Source organism: Oncorhynchus mykiss, chromosome 7, assembly GCF_057628025.1.
Source record: "Oncorhynchus mykiss isolate SJ-2025 chromosome 7, ASM5762802v1, whole genome shotgun sequence".
NCBI classification, from domain to species: domain Eukaryota; kingdom Metazoa; phylum Chordata; class Actinopteri; order Salmoniformes; family Salmonidae; genus Oncorhynchus; species Oncorhynchus mykiss.
Genome location: NC_143028.1, coordinates 21,157,227 through 21,169,238, shown reverse-complemented (window position 1 = coordinate 21,169,238; position 12,012 = coordinate 21,157,227).

Genomic DNA, 12,012 nt, shown 5'->3' with positions numbered 1-12,012 from the left:
CAAGGATGAGCTGTGTTTGAATACCCATACTAACATTGTCCATACTACATACTAATGAGTATATACTACATACTATTAGTTCATTTTAGTATACTGTAAACGAACGGTATCCTTTCAGTTGAGCGTACTAACGCTTCTCCTGTCTACCAGAAGTTGATACTGTTGCTATGCAACCTCTTGCTAGCTTGTTAGCATAACAAATTACTAACTAAACATTTTACTAGGTAAATTCAGAGTGTTGTCAGATTGTGCTTTTGTAAATTCAAAGCGTTTCGCTCTTGGAGCGCTCAGAGCGCACACTGCCAGGCTTTCCGACCTCACAACAGTAGTCAAGCACACAAGCTAACTGGCTAACTTGCTAGCTACTTCCAAATGCATGTTATCCAGAGCGTTGTTGACTAACTATGCTGCTGGCAACAATTTAATTACATTTTTTTGATGACATTCCCTGACACCAGCCATATTCAACTGGTGTTGAGTGTTCGTAAATTCAATAGTTATTTTAGGCTCTGGCACGGGTACACTCAGAGAGAGTGCACTGAAATTGGAGTAGATAACTAGAGCGAATTTTTGAACACACAAGGACTATACTGCTTAGCTCAACTAAGAATGACGGGAATAATCAAGTCAATAAACATTGGGTAGTTAGATAGCATATAGTTAATACTGGCAAGTTCGATATATTAGTAACGTAAACTCACGTAAACTCATACATCGCCTTGGTTCGTACAATTGCCGTAATACTTCCAGATCAACTGTAATGTCAATACCAGTGTAAAGCACAATTTCTCCCCTTTCCAACAGAATCTATTACATGACCTAAACGATGCCCGTTTCTGCATAATTCAAGCAGGCTATGAGCCCAGTCGGGTCTTTTTAAAAATGGCGGGTGGGGAAGTGAAACTAATGCTGGTAGTGAGAAGGAGAGATGTTGTGTGGGAAAATTGCTTTTTTTCACTCGATCTGTCCAACTTATCACCTTATCGCCTCTAAAATGTAAATAAAACACTATAAAGAGTTTATATAATGTGTCATTACATACCTATTTGAAGGTTTGTGTCGAATTTGAATCGGGTTTTTAGGGCAGTGCTAAAGTGATCTTAGAAGTAAACAGCGGCTTTGAGAGTCATGATCTCATGCAGTGATGACGCAAAAAATGACTAGGGATCCCCCCTTACCTGTCACTGTCCATTTCTTGTTTTTAAACAATGAGAGAAGTGCTACACCTGGTGGAGAGAGATTGTAAGACAGAAATAGTTGCTTTATGCGTGCTGTACGTTACAGCATGACACGTCACGTGATGTAACGGAGGGTCTGTTTTTTTCAACTTTTCTCCAATACTATATAGCCATTACCATGTCGATCAACGCTTGAATAGAAACATAGTTCACACCCCCGATTTTGTAGTCAACACAGTCGCTACAGTCCCATTAGTTTTCTTTGTAGCCTTGTTTGAATATCGCGGTTACGCACATTTGTACGGAATGGGGTGAGTTTACGTTAGCTAACTAATGTTAGGTGGCGAGCTAACATACCGGTACATAGTGCTGTAATGATATGCTATGCGGTTTATAAGGATGGCGTAGCTAAGAAATTGTCAGCCAACATAACGTGTAAGGTAACTTATTTGAAAAGTCATTACTTTATTACATTACTCAACGTTTTCTTAACGTTTGTCATCATTTTAAAGCAATGAATTTGTATCTGATCTCGTTGGACTTCGGCTGCATATTTTCCGCCATTGTCTTCAAATCTGAAAACGGTGTGAAGCCACGCCCATTTTCTGAAGATTTGCATTATGAGCCCTAATAGCACGGAAATAGTGTCCACTGCTTGTTACTTCGTATTTTGGAGAATGTAGTACGACATCCGGGGACTTTTGGCATGCTAACTATATATCACGTTTTAGGAGAAGACCCAGTTGCAGACAGTGTAGAAGTAACACAAGTGTATTACTAGAACAGGGGGCAGGCAAAGCAACTGGTCAAGGGTAGGCAGAGGTCAGTTATCCAGATCAGAGTCCATAAGGTACAGAACGTTAAGGCAGGCAGAGGTCAATAATCCAATGATGTGACAAGGTACAGGATGGCAGACAGGCTCAGGGCAGGCAGAATGGTCAAAAACTGGGAAAACTAGAAAACAGGAACAAGAACAAGACAGGAGCCAGGGGAAACCGCTGGTAGGCTTGACGAACAAAACGATCTGGCAACAGACAAACAGAGAACACAGGTATAAATACACTGGGGATAATGGGGAAGATGGGCAACACCTGGAGGGGGTATAGACAAGCACAAAGACAGGTGAAACAGATGTGACACTATAACCATACTATGACCAATAAGCATACTATATACTCAATTAACGTCACAAATAGTATTGTTAGTGCGGTTAGTATGAGTAATCGAACACATCTATGGTGTCTGTCTCAACAAGCTCTCACAGTCTCACATCAGAATTAGACGTTCATCCATTTTTCTCAAATGTCAACTTTCTAATTGTTCCAAACGTCATATTTCAAAGTGTTTAAGGTTAAGTTCAGGCATTAACTCCAACATCTTAAGGTTAGGCATTAACTCACAATGGTTAAGGTACGGGTTAAGGTTTGGGATAGGCTTAACCTTTTCATGTGTGAGTTCCAAACATCTCTATCGGCCGCACCAGCGTGTGTTGTTTTATGCACGTGATGTCCGAATGCACTTACTGTTCCAAAATGTGATTGTTATGCAACAGGACAGCACTACTAATTATATATAGGCCACGTTTCAACTACAAATTATTTTCTAACAAGTTTTATTTTTTACTTTGGTTTATTTATTAAATATTTTCTTAACTCTATTTCCTGAACTGCATTGTTAGTGATGGGCTAGTAAGTAAGCATTTCACGGTAACCTGTTGTATTTGGCGCATGTGACAAATAAAATTGGATTTGATTTGACTTTTTCTCTCTTTTTCTCTCACTGCCTCGCTCTCTCTTATTGAAGAATGGGAAGGTGTGGGCAATATGTTGACAGATACTCTAGTGACTATTCTTGTTTGCTGAACAGTAATGCACTATAATATGTATTATAGTTAACAGGGTGCCATTTGGGTTGCTGATTCTGTCTGTGAGGAAAGGCCCTCTCATCTTCTTAGCCCCTGGTACTGTAAGTAACCCAGACACAGCTTCCACAGGAAATGACCTTTTTGACCTCCGGGCCCTGACGACATGACCCAGACAGGATAAACAGGAAGTCCTTTTTAGGCCCTCATGTCAGCAGCAGACGCTGACCCTGCAGCACACACAAAGACGAAAACATGTGCACACACACACACAATGCTGACCCAGCAGATCAGGCTAAAAAGGCACAATCAACCACATTGACAAACTCTCAATTTGTATCCCAAAACTTCAATCCATTGAGCCTCATGGTCCCTGTTATTACACATTGACCTCACTAACTCGGTGGATTCCCCACTCCCCGGCCAATGAAAGCCGAGTTTTAAGGTCAAAGTAGTGAGTCTGTGTCAGGTCGGGTGTGCAAATACAAACACAGCACCCTCTGCATTTGACTTAATATAAAATTGTGTTTTTGAGCATGCAGGCAGGTAGAGGTGGACGCAGGGGGTGTAATGATGTTGAGATGGAGGGAATCCAAGAATGTGCCTCAATGCTCCCTATTTTCTATATAGTGCCCTACTTTTGACCAGTGCCCATAGGGAATACACATTATCTCAACCACACTGCACACTGCCCTAACCCATCTGGACAAGAGGAATACCTATGTGAGAATGCTGTTCATTGACTACAGCTCGACATTCAACACCATAGTACCCTCCAAGCTCGTCATCAAGCTCGAGACCCTGGGTCTCGACCCCGCCCTGTGCAACTGGGTACTGGACTTCCTGACGGGCCGCGGTGAGTGAGGGTGGTGAGGGTAGGCAACAACATCTCCTCCCCGCTGATCCTCAACACTGGGGCCCCACAAGGGTGCGTTCTGAGCCCTCTCCTGTACTCCCTGTTCACCCACGACTGCGTGGCCACGCACGCCTCCAACTCAATCATCAAGTTTGCGGACGACACAACAGTGGTAGGCTTGATTACCAACAACGACGAGACGGCCTACAGGGAGGAGGTGAGGGCCCTCGGAGTGTGGTGTCAGGAAAATAACCTCACACTCAACGTCAACAAAACTAAGGAGATGATTGTGGACTTCAGGAAACAGCAGAGGGAACACCCCCCTATCCACATCGATGGAACAGTAGTGGAGAGGGTAGCAAGTTTTAAGTTCCTCGGCATACACATCACAGACAAACTGAATTGGTCCACTCACACAGACAGCATTGTGAAGAAGGCGCAGCAGCGCCTCTTCAACCTCAGGAGGCTGAAGAAATTCGGCTTGTCACCAAAAGCACTCACAAACTTCTACAGATGCACAATCGAGAGCATCCTGGCGGGCTGTATCACCGCCTGGTACGGCAACTGCTCCGCCCTCAACCGTAAGGCTCTCCAGAGGGTAGTGAGGTCTGCACAACGCATCACCGGGGGCAAACTACCTGCCCTCCAGGACACCTACACCACCCGATGTCACAGGAAGGCCATAAAGATCATCAAGGACATCAACCACCCGAGCCACTGCCTGTTCACCCCGCTATCATCCAGAAGGCGAGGTCAGTACAGGTGCATCAAAGCTGGGACCCAGAGACTGAAAAACAGCTTCTATCTCAAGGCCATCAGACTGTTGAACAGCCACCACTAACATTGAGTGGCTGCTGCCAACACACTGACACTGACTCAACTCCAGCCACTTTAATAATGGGAATTGATGGGAAATGATGTAAATATATCACTAGCCACTTTAAACAATGCTACCTTATATAATGTTACTTACCCTACATTATTCATCTCATATGCATACGTATATACTGTACTCTATACCATCGACTGTATCCTTATGTAATACATGTATCACTAGCCACTTTAACTATGCCACTTTGTTTACATACTCATCTCATATGTATATACTGTACTCGATACCATCTACTGTATCTTGCCTATGCTGCTCTGTACCATCACTCATTCATATATCCTGATGTACATATTCTTTATCCCCTTACACTGTGTACAAGACAGTAGTTTTGGAATTGTTAGTTAGATTACTCGTTGGTTATTACTGCATTGTCGGAACTAGAAACACAAGCATTTCGCTACACTCGCATTAACATCTGCTAACCATGTGTATGTGACAAATACAATTTGATTTGATTTGATTTGATTTATACACTGCTCAAAAAAATAAAGGGAACACTAAAATAACACATCCTAGATCTGAATGAATGAAATATTCTTATTAAATATTTTTTTCTTGACATAGTTCGAATATGCTGACAACAAAATCACACAAAAATGATCAATGGAAATCAAATTTATCAACCCATGGAGGTCTGGATTTGGAGTCACACTCAAAATTAAAGTGGAAAACCACACTACAGGCTGATCCAACTTTGATGTAATGTCCTTAAAACAAGTCAAAATGAGGCTCAGTAGTGTGTGTGGCCTCCACGTGCCTGTATGATCTCCCTACAACGCCTGGGCATACTCCTGATGAGGTGGCGGATTGTCTCCTGAGGGATCTCTTCCCAGACCTGGACTAAAGCATCCGCCAACTCCTGGACAGTCTGTGGTGCAACATGACGTTGGTGGATGGAGCGAGACATGATGTCCCAGATGTGCTCAATTGGATTCAGGTCTTGGGAACGGGCGGGCCAGTCCATAGCATCAATGCCTTCCTCTTGCAGGAACTGCTGACACACTCCAGCCACATGAGGTCTGGCATTGTCTTGCATTAGGAGGAACCCAGGGCCAACGCACCAGCATATGGTCTCACAAGGGGTCTGAGGATCTCATCTCGGTACCTAATGGCAGTCACGCTACCTCTGGCGAGCACATGGAGGGCTGTGTGGCCCCCCAAAGAAATGCTACCCCACACCATGACTGACCCACGTCAAACCGGTCATGCTGGAGGATGTTGCAGGCAGCAGAACGTTCTCCACAGCGTCTCCAGACTCTGTCATGTCTGTCACGTGCTCATTGTGAACCTGCTTTCATCTGTGAAGAGCACAGGGCGCCAGTGGCAAATTTGCCAATCTTGGTGTTCTCTGGCAAATGCCAAACGGCCTGCCGGAGGTCATTTTGCAGGGCTCTGGCAGTGCTCCTCCTTGCACAAAGGCGGAGGTAGCGGTCCTGCTGCTGGGTTGTTGCCCTCCTACGGCCTCCTCCACGTCTCCTGATGTACTGGCCTGTCTCCTGGTAGCGCCTCCATGCTCTGGACACTACGCTGACAGACACAGCAAACCTTCTTGCCACAGCTCGCATTGATGTAACATCCTGGATGAGCTGCACTACCTGAGCCACTTGTGTGGGTTGTAGACTCCGTCTCATGCTACCACTAGAGTGAAAGCACCGCCAGCATTCAAAAGTGACCAAACATCAGCCAGGAAGCATAGGAACTGAGAAGTGATCTGTTGTCACCACCTGCAGAACCACTCCTTTATTGGGGGTGTCTTGCTAATTGCCTATAATTTCCACCTGTTGTCTATTCCATTTGCACAACAGCATGTGAAATTTATTGTCAATCAGTGATGCTTCCTAAGTGGACAGTTTGATTTCACAGAAGTGTGATTGACTTGGAGTTACATTGTGTTGTTTAAGTGTTCCCTTTATTTTTTTGAGCAGTGTATATAGGGAATAGGGTGTCATTTGGAACACAGCCCAGGGGCGTGTGTGGGTAAATGTGGCCAGTTCCTAGCGCAGAGGATAGGGTGGGAAACAGGGAACAAACCAAAATATCCTGGGGTGTGTCAGAAGCCATTAACAGTGAGAGACAAAAAACAGAGCTGCCTCTCTGGACAGTGTCAGTCTTACTTTGTAATAATGGAGGAGAGGAGAGGAAGAAGGAGAGGGAGGGAGAGGAGAGGGAGAAGAATGCAGAACATGGAAATGTGTCATAAACTGGTTTTGAATTCAGGTCTCCTGACTCTATTAGCCAGCTTAGCATTAACTCTGGGAGATAACACAACAAAAGCAGTATCATCATTGTTGTACATGCTTATACATATTTACAAGAAAAACCTGCAAGTACAAATAATTACTATATTTGACTTCTGCTCTGAAATCCAAATATAACATAAATAACCATCAATATAGTTGTATAATACTTGCATCTGCATGGATAATGTAGCAAAAACCCATGGGGGAAAAAGTAATTAAGGTTAACTGCACACTTTTGAATGGCAAACACCAAACAGCAAACTTAGCTAACACCTATTGGCTAACACTGATTAACACACTTAGCTAACACCTACTAGCAAACTTAACTAACAATAATAAGCAAACTTAGCTAAAAACCTGTTAGCTAAATTAGCTTGCATGTTAGCAATTCTAGCTCCACCGCGACTTCGTCTCAGGCCTAACAACACCCGTACCAATATATTCTCCAAACACTGCCTTCTCGGGCATTATCACTTAAATATGATTGGTCTAGTTATGTAAGGGATCAAGGGGATTGGATGCATGCCTCAAGATTAGAGTGGAGCTGAATGGAGAGAGAGAGAACGTTCTCTGCTGAGTTTGTAATACTGTAAAAAGAGCAGTATGGCGGTGCTGTTTTATCTACAACGTTGTCAACAAAATTAGGTTGCTCCTACTACTGTCCCTATTATTTCAGAATGCAGCCTCTTGACAACATATACTGAAGTTCTTTGGTGTACTGAAGTCGTCCCTCGTTCGGTGATCGGCATTTGGGCTGTGACACCGAAAAGGCAGACAGACCATATGTTTTAGTTGGTAGGGTGACCTGATTTGTAACTATGAAAATCATTTTGTCAAACAGATTATAAACCTAAAAGTGTACGTTTTGATTCTACAGGGAGGACAATGAATAGAACAATAATTTGTTTCGGGTGTAGAGGCAGATTTTGTCATCTTGTCTTCGAGAGATTTAACCTACTTTATCTATTTACTTTATTTAGTCCGATCAGTGGAACAATTTTCATTACTCATAATAGGCTAAAATATAGGGTAGTTACTGTGCTTGTCAGCAAGAAAACTACTGTTGTTCCCCACACTTATTTTATTATTCCACTTCTTCCCAATTTGAAATATGATATGACTACTTGTCTTTGAAAATGAATTATATGAGGCTATACATTGTTGCTGCCATTCGTGGACAGTTCTGAATAAGTCAGACAAATAATCATTGGATATTAAATGCTCCAGGAATAAAATATAATTTTGGACATTTTAGTGTTGTGCACATGCTAGGCAGAAATGGTAAGGGGACTCACAACTCAAACACATATTTTGTCTATCTAGAGTAAGTTGATGGCAAGGATCTTCAAATAGTAGGCATGAACCACTTGAATATTGATATTTATTAGATTTTCTTTTAGGGGTTGGTTGGTTTTGAGAAGTTATTGTTATAACAAGAACACCCAACACTTGGGAAACTTAGATCAGGGGTGGCCAACCCTCCTGGAGGCAAGCAGGATTTTCTTCCAGAGATAGATCACCTAAACGACTAAATAAAAATGCTTGTGTCCTTACCTTGAAAGCAGTCTATGGACAAGGAGAATGCAATCTATGATTTGGTTACCCACCTTCGCTGCCATCAACCATTAATATCATTACTACTTTCCACCTGAGAACAGGGATCCCTGCTTCCAACTTTCCCAATGTTTCTAGAATGTGCCTGTCTCCCTATCTCATTTCATTACTGTCTGAATAGTGTCAAAATACCCCCAAAAAATATGTTAAAAGAAGTATTAGCATTCTTTCAATTTCATCCCCCAAAAATCTGAAAGCAACAAATTTGTCGAATTTAGAGTGTTGATTTAATGTTCAAAGCATCCTGAATACATCCTGAATACACCTGACCTGTGGTCAAAAAATATTGAATTTCACCCTGGTCATAGGCCTACGCCAAGTCAAAATACATAGAACTGTAGGAAATTATCTTTCAAATAGTAACATTTTCCTGGTCCCCTGTCTAAGGTTTGTGCCAGGAGGAAATTAAATTCAAATAGCAAACTTAACTCCAAGCTTTTTTCAAACGTTGGCAGCCCTGTAAACACAACATGTATAGCGTTGGTCCCATCTTTCATGAGCTGAAATAAAAAATCCCAGAATGTTTCTTACTCACAAAAAAATATTATTTATCCCAAATGTTGTGCACAAATTTGTTACATCCCTATAAGTGAGCATTTCTCCTTTGCCATCTACCTTTGCCATCTACCTGGCATCTACCTGGCAGGTGTGGCATATAAAGAAGCTGATTAAACAGCATAGTCATTACACAGGTGCACCTTGTTCTGGGGATAATAAAAGGTCACCGTAAAATGTGCCGTTTTGTCACACAACACAAGTTTTGAGTGAGGGTGCAATTGGCATGCTGATTGCAAGAATGTCCAACAGAGCCTTTGCCAGAGAATTTAATCATAGTTTACCATAGGCCACCTTCAACATTGTTTCAGAGAATTTGACAGTACGAACAACCGGCCTCCACATCTAGCTTCTTCACCTGCGGGATAGTCTGAGACCAGCCACCTGAAGAGCTTTTGCACAAACTGTCTTAAACCGTCTCAAGTAAGCTCAGCATCGTAACCGACTTCAATGGGCAAATGCTCATCTTCGATGGCCACTGGCACGCTGGAGAAGTGTGCTCTTCACGGATGAATCCTGGTTTCAACTTTACCGGGCCGATGGCAGACAGCGTGTACAGCGTTGTGTGCCGTTCATCCGCCTCCATCACCTCATGTTTCAACATGATAATGCACGGCCCCATGTCGCAAGGATCTGTAAACAATTCTTGGAAGCTGAAAATGTACCAGTTCTTCCATGGTCTGCATATTCACAAGACATGTCACTCATTGAGCATGTTTGGGATTCTCTGGATCTACGTGTACGACAGCGTGTTCCAGTTCCCACCAATATCCAGCAACTTCACACAGCCATTGAAGAGGAGTGAGACAATATTTCACAGGCCACAATCAATCAACTCTATGTGAATGAGATGTGTCGTGCTGCATGAGTCAAAGGTTGGTCACACCAGACACGGAGTAGTTTTCTGATCCACGCCTCTACCTTTTTTTTCAAGGTGACCAACAGATGCATATCTGTATTCCCAGTCATTTGAAATCTATAGATTAGGGCCTAATTAATTGACTGACTTCCTTAATATGAACTGTAACTCAGTAAAATCTTTGAAATTGGTGTATGTAGCGTTTATATTTTTGTTCAGTGTAGATAAAACATCCAAACATGAGCTTTAAATTAAGATGAATGGTTATTAACAGAAGAACCAATTCAGCAGTTCCTTGAACTCTGATGACTGGCACAACGTTTGCAAAGGCACGATGACTGGCACAAAGTTTGCATCATTTGTCAAAGGAAGAAGACAAGGCGGCATGCAGCTGTACTTACCACTGCCCGTACCACTGGCACAAAAACACACACACAACGCTCCCACAACATTGACCTAATGGCCACTGTTATAAGTCAGTCAAATGAAATGCGTGCACTTATGTCACATGATTGTGTTTATAGTTATAGTTGTTGGTGTCAAACTGTAAACCGGGCGCACGCACACCCACATGAAAAAAATACTACCGTTTACTCTAGAATACTACAGTACTTACTATAGAATTCTGTGGTAAACTGTAGTATACTTTAGAATACTATACTGTAGTATACCTAGATCATGTGTAGTACTTACTACAGAATTTTGTAGCATAATGTTGAATACTATAGTTAATACTACAGTATACTACAGTCCACAAAAACACTACAGTAATAGGATATAGTATATACTAAAGTGATTTTGTTACTACAGTATTTATACTATAGTAAACTGTAAATACTACAGTATACTACGGTCATGTCCGCAACACTACAGTAAATACTACAGTGAATACTACAGTAAAGTCTGTAAAAACACTACATACTATAGTACTTAACCATGCTGCCCTAAAATGGCAAAACTACATATTTATTTTCCTGCTAAATCTGACAGACAGTCTTTTTCTGTCTTGACAGACAGCAAATTCTGACACTCCATGATATATTCTGATTGACTGGCTTGTCCTTGTGTCAGGAAACCAAATACCACATTAATCAGATAATATTCCTGGCCATTGCAACAGATCAAAGATTTTTGACCAAATTCTGAATTTTGCCTTTGTAGGTCAGCGTAGCATGCTATAGCATTTTCTTTATGTGGGCGTACACACACAGAGAGAGAGAGAGGGAGGTAGAATGCAGGGTAAGCCAGGGCACAATCAGTAGACCTCTAACTTCTTGTATGCTTTTTTTCATCCCCTCTTCTCTATGGCGACGCCACCGACCATCATGACTCATCTTGTAGACTGCTGACACTAAAAAGGCAGTTTGATGTCAGACACACATATACACACACAAACACACACAAACACACGTGAGGGATTTTTTTCTTCTTCCCCTCTCGACCCCAAAGTAAACTGCTGTCTCTGCTCTAAATAAGCAACACATTCACACATGCATACGCACACACAGACACACAAACAAACACACTCCATGGGGCTCTGAGAGGCTCCAGATGTCTAATTGGAGAGATAAAAATAGACTAACAATGGTGAGCCCAGGAACCACAAACTGTCACGGCATCAGATGAGCAGCTCGTGGTTGTCTGTCTATGAGGGTTAGCTGAACAACAGCATAATGGGCTACATAGCAATTGAAAGCCTCAGCCTGAATTCAGGGGTAGATGTAACATAGTAAACGAAAACCTGGGACTCTCACATTAGTATTAAGTTAGTTATGGTAAGTATTCATTTGTGAATGGCCGTCATCCATTTCGTATGATAATTTAGGAATTACAATTTGCATGATATTGCATGTTACGAATTACAATTAGTACGATATGTTACGAATTTGCAATTCATACAATATGTTATGAATTTGCAATATGTATAATATGTTGCAAATTCTAACGTTAGCTATGT